The sequence below is a fragment of the Limulus polyphemus genome, unplaced genomic scaffold, assembly GCF_000517525.1.
Source record: "Limulus polyphemus unplaced genomic scaffold, Limulus_polyphemus-2.1.2 Scaffold1648, whole genome shotgun sequence".
Taxonomy (NCBI): Eukaryota; Metazoa; Arthropoda; class Merostomata; order Xiphosura; family Limulidae; genus Limulus; species Limulus polyphemus.
The window spans coordinates 148,787-160,237 of NW_013667258.1; the positions used below are offsets into that span (position 1 = coordinate 148,787).

Here is an 11,451-nt window from a genome sequence, read left to right on the forward strand (position 1 = left end):
TTTTTTATGTCATGAACTCGAGAAGTCAGCAATGCAGATCGACAGGCTTATTTTTTATGTCATGAACTCGAGAAGTCAGCAATGCAGATGGACAGGCTTATTTTTATCTTTTGCTATTTTTCTTTCTTTTATTAGCTAGTTAGCATTTTTTTCCAACCTTCGAAGCTGGTGTGACCGTCATCACCGGGTATTGATTGCTTTCTTCTTCTATTCTCTGAACTTGACATCAACTCGTGCACTTCACGAGGCAACATTAACTCACTTCAGTGGCTGAACTTCAGTTCTCCCACTCAACTAACTCAATCACTTAGCCCATTTGGCTCACGAACTATGACATTCAGCCCATTTAGTTAACATGAAATCTTTTACGAGCGGGGCGAAGAGAAACAGAAGTTTCTGAGCACCCCCAGTTATCTTTCAGGTTTCAAAAACTGTTTTTGAGATTTGAATGAATTGATAACGAAATTCCTGCCAAAGATGGATGGATGAAGCTGTAGGTGTTTTATAAGAGTTGTAGTCAATCCTTTAGCGTGATTGGTGGGTGGTAGGGTGCTGCTGACTGCCTGCCTTCCCTCTGCTCATTAGTTGAAGTTTTAAAAAGGCCGCAGATAGCCCTTGTTGCTTTGCCATAAATACAAATTAAAGAAAGTAGTTTTATTAAAGAAAATTTTCCAAACAAGTAACAATAGTTATAACGAGATGATACCTAAAAGCTCGGCACTTCTTTCAGAAGTCTTAACCACAAAAGACTCGATTGTACTACATCTTGTTATTAGTGAGAATTTCAAAAAAAGAATTATCACAATGATAACAAAGCCATGACATAAATGGCAGGAACGTTCAGTTTGAAGAACTGTTCTTCAAGGTTAGTAGAGAAAGAGAAGAGTTATAAAATCTGGTCGATTTAATTGTCCAACACTGGTAGCGAGTTCGACGTCAGCTGCCTCCTAGTTTTTGTACGCACCCTGGTGGCGCCTTGAAACCCTTTCAACGTCCACAAAACGTAGGTGGCTTTGTCATTCCTGACAAAAGGGTCATTTGTCAGGCTTTGTCTTCTGACACCGTTTTTTCCTCCATCTTTTAACTAAACCATGGATTCCCGTCTTTAGTAGTTCTTTACCACATTGCTGACAGGTTCTGTGTAAAGTAATCTTTCACCTGCGTCACAAGACACATCACACTTTCTAGAAGTTCTGTGACAAGAGCTTCAGGCCTTCTCCGGGAGCATCTCAGTAGAAAAGTTCTGGTACATTTTTTTTTCCCATCATTTCAAGGATGTCAAATTATCAAAAATATATTTAAGTTTCGCTTTCGAGTTTATTAGATTTTAGGAACTTAATCATCACTCTTGTCGTCGTAGGGTCTTTTAAAAATAAGGAAATTGTGATACCCATGGGCGTCCGCAGAAATTTTTCCAGGGAGAGGCAGAGTTTTCCAGGGGGAGGGGGGCAAAGTAGTGTGAAATTGTGAATTGAATAAAAAGTTCACATACATATGCTGAATGAATAAAGAAAGAATTATGTTTCTCAATTTCCAGGGGGGCAAATGCCCCTCTTGTCCCCCCCTCCCCCGCGGACGCCCATGGTGGTACCTTTACTCAAAATTTCAAGCCAAAATTCTAAAAGCATATTTTCCTGCTACTAACGATGGCTATGAAAATATTATTATTTCTTCATTAAATTTATTGAACACAAATTGTTTACCATTTTTACGCAAAGCTTCACAAGGTCTATCTATGTTATTCCTAATTTTGAATGATAGGCTAGAGGTAAGGCAGCTAGTCAACCACAATAATACGCGAACCATGAACCCTCTGGTTCAAAGTCACAGCACGTTAACCATTATCCCACGTTTTCCCCGTTAAGAACATAATTAGGGATAAAACTGAACAAAAAAAATGAAATTTTGAGTCCAATTATAATAGTGCCCAGCTTTTGACTGTTCTGAAAATGCGCGTGCGCGCGCACTTCATTTCAACAGATATAAAGAAAAGGCGGATGTAAATATACTTTAGTAGCTATTTTATGCAACAACTTATTAAATATTTATTAAAGTTTTTAAAAAAGGTATAATTTTGAGTCGTAGAATAACATTATATGTTTATTTATTGATAGTATTAAGTACGTTAAGTTTAACCCTAACTGAGATAAAGCAAAAAAACGTACACGAGTTACATTATTAATTTAAATCTTCATCCAATATATGCAGTGATTAATAAAGGCTTAACTAATGTTAGGCCTAAGTCAAATGAACATTAGATTTCGGTGTCTGCGATTAGAATGCTTTTATATTATTCTAGAAATCCTGTATTTAAAGAAATGGTGTAGCAATAAAGATACTAATGTGACCACAAATATTTTGCGGGTCTCTCCTAGTTGTTGTTACGTGTTTTAGAACAAAGCCACATTAGGCTATCTGCTGTGTCTACCGGGGAAATCGAACCCTAGATTTTAGTGTTGTAAATGCGTTAAACTTACTTCTGTCCCGCCGGAGGACGTTTCTGCTAGTACTGTGTAGTTTGTAATGTGTCAATATTTCAAATATGAACATTAATTATGTTTATACATTAACATAACTGGTTTGGATTGGGTGAACATTGAAACCATACCATTCTAAAAGCTGTACAATAATGAAAACTAGAGTCATAAATCTGTATGTTCACTCAATTCCCAGAAGTTAAAACCTAAGAGTCGTTATATTCGAGTAAATATATTCATCTAATCCCCAGAAGTTTAACTTAAGAGTCGTTATGTTCGAGTAAATACGTTCATCTAATTCACAGAAGTTTAACCTAAGAGTCGTTATGTTCGAGTAAATACGTTCATCTAATTCACAGAAGTTTAACTAAGAGTCGTTATGTTCGAGTAAATTCGTTTATCTAATCCCCAGAAGTTTAACTTAAGAGTCGTTATGTTCGAGTAAATACGTTCATCTAATTCACAGAAGTTTAACTTAAGAGTCCTTATGTTCGAGTAAATACGTTTATCTAATTCACAGAAGTTTAACTTAAGAGTCGTTATGTTCGAGTAAATATACTCATCTAATCCCCAGAAGTTTAACTTAAGAGTCGTTATGTTCGAGTAAATACGTTTATCTAATCCCCAGAAGTTTAACTTAAGAGTCATTATGTTCGGATAAATACGTTCATCTAATTCACAGAAGTTTTACCTGAAAGACGTTATGTTCGGATAAATACGTTCAATTAATTCACAAAAGTTTAACTTAAAAGTCATTAAGTTCGGATAAATACGTTCATCTAATTCACAGAAGTTTAACTTAAGAGTCATTCTACCTTTCCCCACCACGGCTGAAAAGGCGAGCCTGTTCGGTGACGGGATTGGAACCCGCGACTAGTACATAATGAGTCAAGTTCCCTAACCGACAGGTGATGACAAGCTCTTTTATTAAAAAGAAATGTATTTTAGGATAAATGAATTAAAATTTATAAATAAAGAGCTCGATAAATTGATCACTGAAATAAATTATCAAATAATCGTTCACAGACTTTCATCTGCGTCACAAGAAATATCAGGAAAAGGAACAAAGTAAAACAAGGAGCTGCACTTAAGGCAGTCTTAACTCTTTGAAGTCTGCAATCAAAACTGAAACCTTCGTTTGAAAAACGTAAAGTCGTCTCTGATAACTGAAACAATAACAATCTGTTTGACCTAGGTATTAACTGCTTTCCTACCCTACTTAAAGTCGAGCAGGGAGTCTCACATGGTAGAAAACGTATCCCCAAAACACGACTAACTAATGAAATGACTCAGACTGGCATCATTTGGAGAAGCTATACACCTAAAGTCATGTTTCCATATCATCAGTAGCAGAGTTAAAGAGCTTACATTTAAATGTTAATTAAAATTTATAAAAAGGCACAGTTTATGATACAAATACAGCTCACAAAGTATGCAAAGTAAAATATCATCTACTTAAGAGAAAAAAAAATACAAAATAGACGTTATAAAGTATTTTATATTTTATTAATCAATCGTAGTTAATTATTTCTCGAATAAAAAAAAAATCTTAAAATATAACTGTTCTCTAGTAGCTCTAGATATGCCCCTCGGTGGCTCAGCGGCAAGTCTAAAGGGTTATAACGCTAAAATACGGGTTTAGGTATCCGTGATTGGCGCAGCACATATAGCCCACTGTGCAGCTTTGTGCATAACAAGTGGAAACAATCTCTGGACACCAAAATTATTTAACCCATATCAATAAAAAAATAATAGAATTGAGGGAAAAAAGGACACTGTATGTTTCACAAATATTTCATTTATTACTACCATGGTTTCGCCAGTAAAGACACCCGACGTTTCACCCGTAAAGACACCTGACAATGAATAAAACCACGGTAGTGATAAATATTTGTGAAACATAAAATTATTTGTAATTTCCTTAAATTTGTAGTTTGTAATTGATATCTAATTATGTAATACAAATATTAGTTCTATCATGACAACAATATTTTTCAAGTTATTCTTTGAACTCTAGGAAATAAGGTTACTTCAAGAAGGTATGGCAATTTGTGCAATTTAAAGGTACTGAAATCTCGCATTTCTAACCTCATGGTAAGAAATGCATGTGAATTTCGGTGGCTGGACAATTCGCTACTGAACATTTTGTTCTCGGATATTTTGCTACCAGTTAGCTTGCTACCTGATAATTTTATGTCATAATCTTCCTTACATATCTTATTTAAGATCATAAAATAAAAATATTTCATCAGTTTCAATTCGTTAGACAAATTCTCCAGTCAGTAAAATATTTGTAAATATATCTTCAATATTAGTTTATTAGAGAAACACTCCTTCAAAATAAAAAAAGGCTCTTATGTTGTAAAATATTTTATTTAAAATGATGAAAGATGTGAACTTTTAAAAATGATTCAGGCTTTTATCGAATAGTTGTCGAGCCATAATGAGTTATTTATATGAAGCTGAAACAGGTAGCCAATTAACCTGGTAGCGAAATATCATAGTAATGAAAAGGCTGGTAGCAAGATGTCTGGTAATGAAATATTCAGTAGCAAACTGTCCTAGAACCATGAATTTATTACTTCTGTTGTTATTTTCAGGTCAATTTCACAACAATATAATAAGCATACAAGTTGAGATAATGTGATCAGAAGAATTCAGTACATTTCGTAACAGTTATAAGGGAGAACAATAACAATGATGGTCCTTTGAATTGTTTTTTATAAATCAAGCCACTTTAGAAAAACAGTGAAACTTTTTTTATTACTTACTATAATTCTGTACTTTGCAGCATTACTATTATAATTTTACATCAAAATATGTACAGCAATTTCATTAATTAAAAAGTCCCAAGAAAGGTTAACAGTTTGAAAATATCCAGACAACATTGCCATCTTGGAGTAGTCAGGCCATTGTCACATTCTATGGAAGTCTGGGGGCATGTCCCCCAGAAAATGTTTGAAAATTTAATACTTTGAGATTGAATCTTGAGCCATTTTAACTACAAATACTACACATACACAATATAATGTACTGAATTAAAAGAATCAAGATTTAATATGCAAGTTGTAGCTATACACGCCTTGAAAAAGTGGTCAGGCCATGGCTTGATTGGCCTTACCACTTTCTACAGGCCAGATATATTTTCACTTTCAGTACTGCCATTTTAATCATTATTCATACTTCCCACTTTCCCAACAGTGTGTTTGCTATCTGATTTAAACAGGCATTGTACTGGTGATGGTCATGAAAACTAAGTTTTACCACCCACTCCACTCTCAGCTTATTCTTTCATTCCTACTGACACTAGCTCACTCTTCACTACATTACAACAATGCATTCTGAAACCCAAAACAGGTGACTACCTCATCATCCAGGTTCTGTTCATGAAATATACGGGCATCAATTTGAGCAGCAAGCAGATTATTTGCTGCTGTGACAGCGTGAAAATCACCCGTGAGGTGAAGGTGGAAGTCTTCCGATGGAACAACTTGACAGTAACCACCTCCATCAACGCCACCTGGAAAGTTGATACATTATCACTCTTCCTTTATGTGCACGTCTTTCAGTGAAAGATAATGTAAGAAATAATTTTAAAAAACCTTCAGCAGGTAGAAAAAAAGTTGGAAATCATTGATACAGAGAACCTTCCTAGTGAGCTTGTTCTTTAAACATATTTTGATGTACACGTGTGACTAAGACTCAGACACGATTAAGATGCACACAACTGCACTCATACGTAGTCTGAGACTAGATTGTCCATATCAACAACACTACTGTTACTATTTCTGGAGAAGAAAAAAACAAAAATCACTCACTGTACTCTTAGTCTCACAATACAGGACTTTTAGTTTAAAACGTTAATAAAAACTTTCAAAATGAAGAGACCTTTTTTTCAGTTTCACATGCATAACCTTTAACAAAAATTACAATTTCTAAATAAGGTAGTCCACATTAATAAAGTTTCAAATTTGTTTTTGGTTTGCAATACAAACTTCAAAGACTTAAAACAACTAATATCAGCTGACACGTTTTAACCAACCATATTCTTATCAATATATCAACAAAATCTGAATTCATCTCTTAAGTATTTAATTATTCCCACCTCTTGTTCCAAATGTAGGACCTTGAGATGGTTGACGAACAGAAGCTAAAGCATTCTTTTTTAAGTGGGCCCCTAATGCCTGACAGAGACCAAGAAGGGTGGTGCTTTTCCCTTCTCCTAAGGGTGTAGGTGTCATGCTACAAATGTAAGAAAATGTTAGAGAAAACCATAAAAAATAATACAATTTTTTAAATATAAATTATTAATTATTCTGATGAAAACTATTCTAATCATTGTGTAAATGAAAAACCATATTTGGTTTCTTAATACTTTTTTTCATTTATGTCAAGAGAACACTAATCATGGAAAAAAAAACATATAAAATTTCAAGCTAATTTTAAAATTCTTAAAGATATAATACATAACCTTAAGTGTTTTGTTTAAAATGTAAAAACTAATTAATACAAGTTATGTTTAAACAAATACAACACTGTAAATAATAAACTCAAAAGACACAAAAATAACTTACATCAGGTTTTAATGGAATATTTTTAGAAAATGTACAATTATTATTGATTATTATTCGTAACTTAAAGTAAATTAAAGTAAACTTTACGTAAAGTAAACTTATTTTCCAGGAACTCTGAGTGTAGAAACAATTTACAGAAGAATTATTTCATCTCTTCAGGATATTAAGTATGTCATAAAAAAATTAAATATTTGGTATTAATATCTCATTAAATCTACTCCAGTGAACAAACTTAATTATAACACTAATTAATAGCAAATATCATCATCTTGCAACTACTGAGACACACATGCATGTACTGAATGAAACACACCATCTTCTATACTCATTTATGAATAAAATAATATTCATGTTATTTCTGAAGTAAAATGTGTCATACTGAGGTCTTTGACTATCTTCTAATTCAAAGTGGAATTAACCAAGCATGCACACACACACTACATACCCACAGACAAGCACATGTATATATACTCTACATACCCAGATATAACAATATATTTTCCATTTGGTCTATGTTTCAAGCGCTCCAAGGTATCCAAGGAAACTTTGGCCTTTTTCTTTCCATAAAATTCTACCTCTGAGGGTACAAGACCAATTTCTTCAGCAAGTTCTTGAATGTTTTTGGATGTATGGCTCTTTGTGATAGCTGAGTCTCTAAAAGAAAATTTACAGTTGTATAAAATTTTACATTAGCTCAGAATACCATTTTTTCTTATGAGAAATATTTTTACTGTATATAAAGAAAATCTGAAATCAATTACATCCTTTGAATTATTTTAATCTAGTTAGCATAATCTAAAATAATAAATTTTAATAGAGTTACAATATTTAAGAAACAGAAAGAAATATATTAGTAAAAATTCCCTTTCAAGGATGTATTATAACTTTGTCAGGTCAAAATCACATTATTATAACATGTTATCTATAACAGTCTACTGCTACTAAGTGAAGTTGCATAAAAGAACAAGAGGGAACCTCAATAGTCGCGACATTTGAAATTCTCTTAGGTAGGATTAGAGTAAATTAATCTATGAGACCTTTTTTTATTCCTTTTTATTAACTATATTTTTGTGCACCAGCAATATCAAGTTTGGGCGTGAGTATACCCAATTCCATTTTATCACTCATCACAATATCTACTAGCCTACCCCCAAATTGAAATTATTTTGGGCAGACTTAGAATAAATCAATCTACAAGACTTTTGACATGGTCAAATACATCAATCAAAAGGGTTTGACCTCCTGAGTCCAAAACTGTAATTTGACCTCAAATTGGTCAAGAGATGACAGAGTTATGAGCTAAAAGTTTGTACTGGAAAAAAAACTCAGAGCTATTCTATGAGCTGCTATGCCACGGCTAAGAAACTACAATGTCTAACCCAAAGGATACAACTTTTCTTTTTTAAGATTACAGGCTTTCGATTCTTTTTTTCATCTTTTATTATAAACACCTTTAACAACTTTAGCTTAGAACTAAACATCAGATAAATAATGCATGCTGCTTAAAAGCTCTGGATCATTGCATATGAGATATGGATCAACTGAAGTGTTTGGATAATGTAACTACACTGAACAATTCTTATTTAATCCTCAAATTACAGACTTGTTTTCACAGTATTCACTACCTGTAGGGTTCCCATATTTCATGATACTGAATTTTTTTTTTCTTTTTGCCTTTACACCATTCAGTGTAAATATAAAAATAATATGAAATTACTCATTTGTTATGTTTTTTTGTTTGTAATTATGCACAAAGTTACACAATCGGCTATCTGTGCTCTCTATTGAAACTCAGTTTCTAGCATTGTAAGTCTGTCATTGGGGGGACCATTTTTTATGTAAAATATCTAAGGGATCCCATCAGTAATTAGTGGGACTAATTACAATATTGACGGTTTTTCTGTTTATGTTTTGTGTGACTCATGTTATTAGTGATGCAATGTGTTTAAGAAGCTAATGAAGCCTACTGGTAATTCTCAAGTTAAATTTATTTTTGGAAGTGAAAGAGTTTACACAAGCTTTCTAACAGTGACAGTGTCCAAGTTTTCTTCCAGTAACCTTTACACTCATAACAACATACAGGAATACAGTGTGACAAACAATTAAGTAATAATTTGGTTTTGGGTAAGAAACTCAACAATAAAACATATATGCAATGTACGGTATGTTGTCATACTAAACTCAAGAGATTATTTAAGTAAAGATTAAAAGTATGCTAATGACAAATAATAAGAAGGTTATGTAATTTTTCCATATAAAAGGTGGTTTCAAGTAACAAACCTTGGGACAGGAGTAACACAGTTCAAGGGTAAATACCGCAAATCCCACGTCTTCCTCTAAATAGAAAAATAATTAAAATTTCACAGTGACTTTCTATGTCGCTTTCCAATTCTAAGAAGTTACGAGTAATAGTAAAGAATACATTATAACAACATGTCAACCACTATATCTGCTATATCAGGGTTCATCAGGCCAGATGGGATATGAAAGGCACAGTAGTGGATGAGACATATTTATATTATCAAACTGCATGAGTAACAATTGTTATGGTGTGAACTAAATTAAGATGGTGAAATGTAATTCTTATTGACTTTATTTAAGTCATTTAAAAATCAGAATTATGGTAAATAATAATAACACATTATGATTTATTCACTTTAACACCAATATACAAATAGGCTTTACTTTTATAACATTCTCAAGCAATAGTAATTTAATTAATGTAGAATGTGATAAAAATCATGTAAACTGCAGGTGTTTTATTTTTTTAATTTTATTTCGTCCATTCAGAATGTCCCTCCCCCAAAAATCAAATGCTTGGATATGATTAGTAAAACATAAAAAACTTTAAACATTCCCAAAAACAATGCACATACTTAAATTTACAAAATAGTATCAGCATAATAGGCAAGTTTCTGTGTCTTTTTGTTTGTTTGAAGTTAAGCACAAAGCTACACAATGGACTATCTGTGCTCTGCCCACCACAGGTATCAAAAACCGGTTTCTACCATTCTTTCTGTGTCACTTCTTAAAAAACAAAAAAAAACATGTAATTGCTATTCCTATCAGTTTTAATTTTTATTTTAGTACAGTATGAAACTTAACAATTAAAATAGATGCCATGCTAACAATGATGATCTAACCTTTCTTACCATCCGTAAAAACTTGTCCCATGACAATTTTGTTAATTTAAAATACTGTATGGTTTTTAGGATTTTTCTTAGAAATGTAAAACACACATACAGGACCTTACAATCATAATGTAGGTGATAAATCAAGCTTTTTTTTTTAAGTATGTTACAAATAAATTTATATAAAATTGGATTAGGCCTACAAATTACTTAACCCTCAACTCACATATTTTATACTGTTAATTACCAGTACGATCAATATATATTGCATCATATTGGACAATTTAATGTTTTTTGCCTGTTTCTAAACTCCATATAAAGAATTAACGACAAATTGGGTGGAGTCACTCTTTGTTTCTATTTAGAATAGATAACAAACCACAGCAGTAATTACTGGGATTAACTACAATATCAATAGCATTTTTGTCTACATTTTTCTGTGTGACTCTTACATTATTAGTGACCCTGTAACCAACAAAAGTCGTAGACCCACAAACAATTTCGTGCATAAATAGTTTATGAAGCCAATAGGATCCATATGAACTCTATCAGTAACTTTAGGAGTAAAGAGTTAATCCTTGTAAAAAAATGACTAAGAAAATACAAACTGACAAAACCTGTTAATCTGAGTCCTCTCAGAAGGTAGACCTTTCTTCTTCACAAGTGAATTGGAAATGATTAAGCCCTTATTACAGTCAAAAGCCTAACAGCATGATTAACCAAACTGAAATACTGATGTTTGATTTTTATTCATTTGAGATTGAAAGCCTATTCAGCTCATAACATGTTTTATTAAAGCAATATTTCTTAAATAAGTCTACATTATGAAAAACACAAGACACAGGGTGATAAGAAAAACTTGCATTTTATAAAATAAAAAAATATTTGTTTTGTCTTAATTTATTGAAACTTCTTACAGACTAGTCTTAATATAACAATCTATACCTGTCTTCTCTCTAAAGCCCACTTAGCTGCTCTCACAGTGTTAGCTATAAGCATGGCCACAGTCATGGGTCCAACACCTCCTGGTACAGGAGTAATATAGGAAGCCACTTCTTTAACTTCATCATAAGCCACATCTCCAACTAATCTTGAGCCAGACTTTTTTGTTGAATCTATACAGGTTAATTAATGTTCATATTCAATAAAATGTAGTTAATTTAGATGGTGAGCACTGAGCTTAGTAATTTAATTGTTTTTTTGGGGGGGGGGGGGGTACGTAACAAAGCTGTACTGCATTCTCTAACGTTTTTTTTTTTATAGTCACTA

At 32.7% G+C, this 11,451-nt stretch overlaps 1 pseudogene; it reads right to left on the minus strand.

Annotated features, from left to right (window-relative positions):
- LOC106464423 overlaps positions 1 to 11,451 on the minus strand; it is a 70,669-nt pseudogene that overhangs the window by 32,218 nt on the left and 27,000 nt on the right.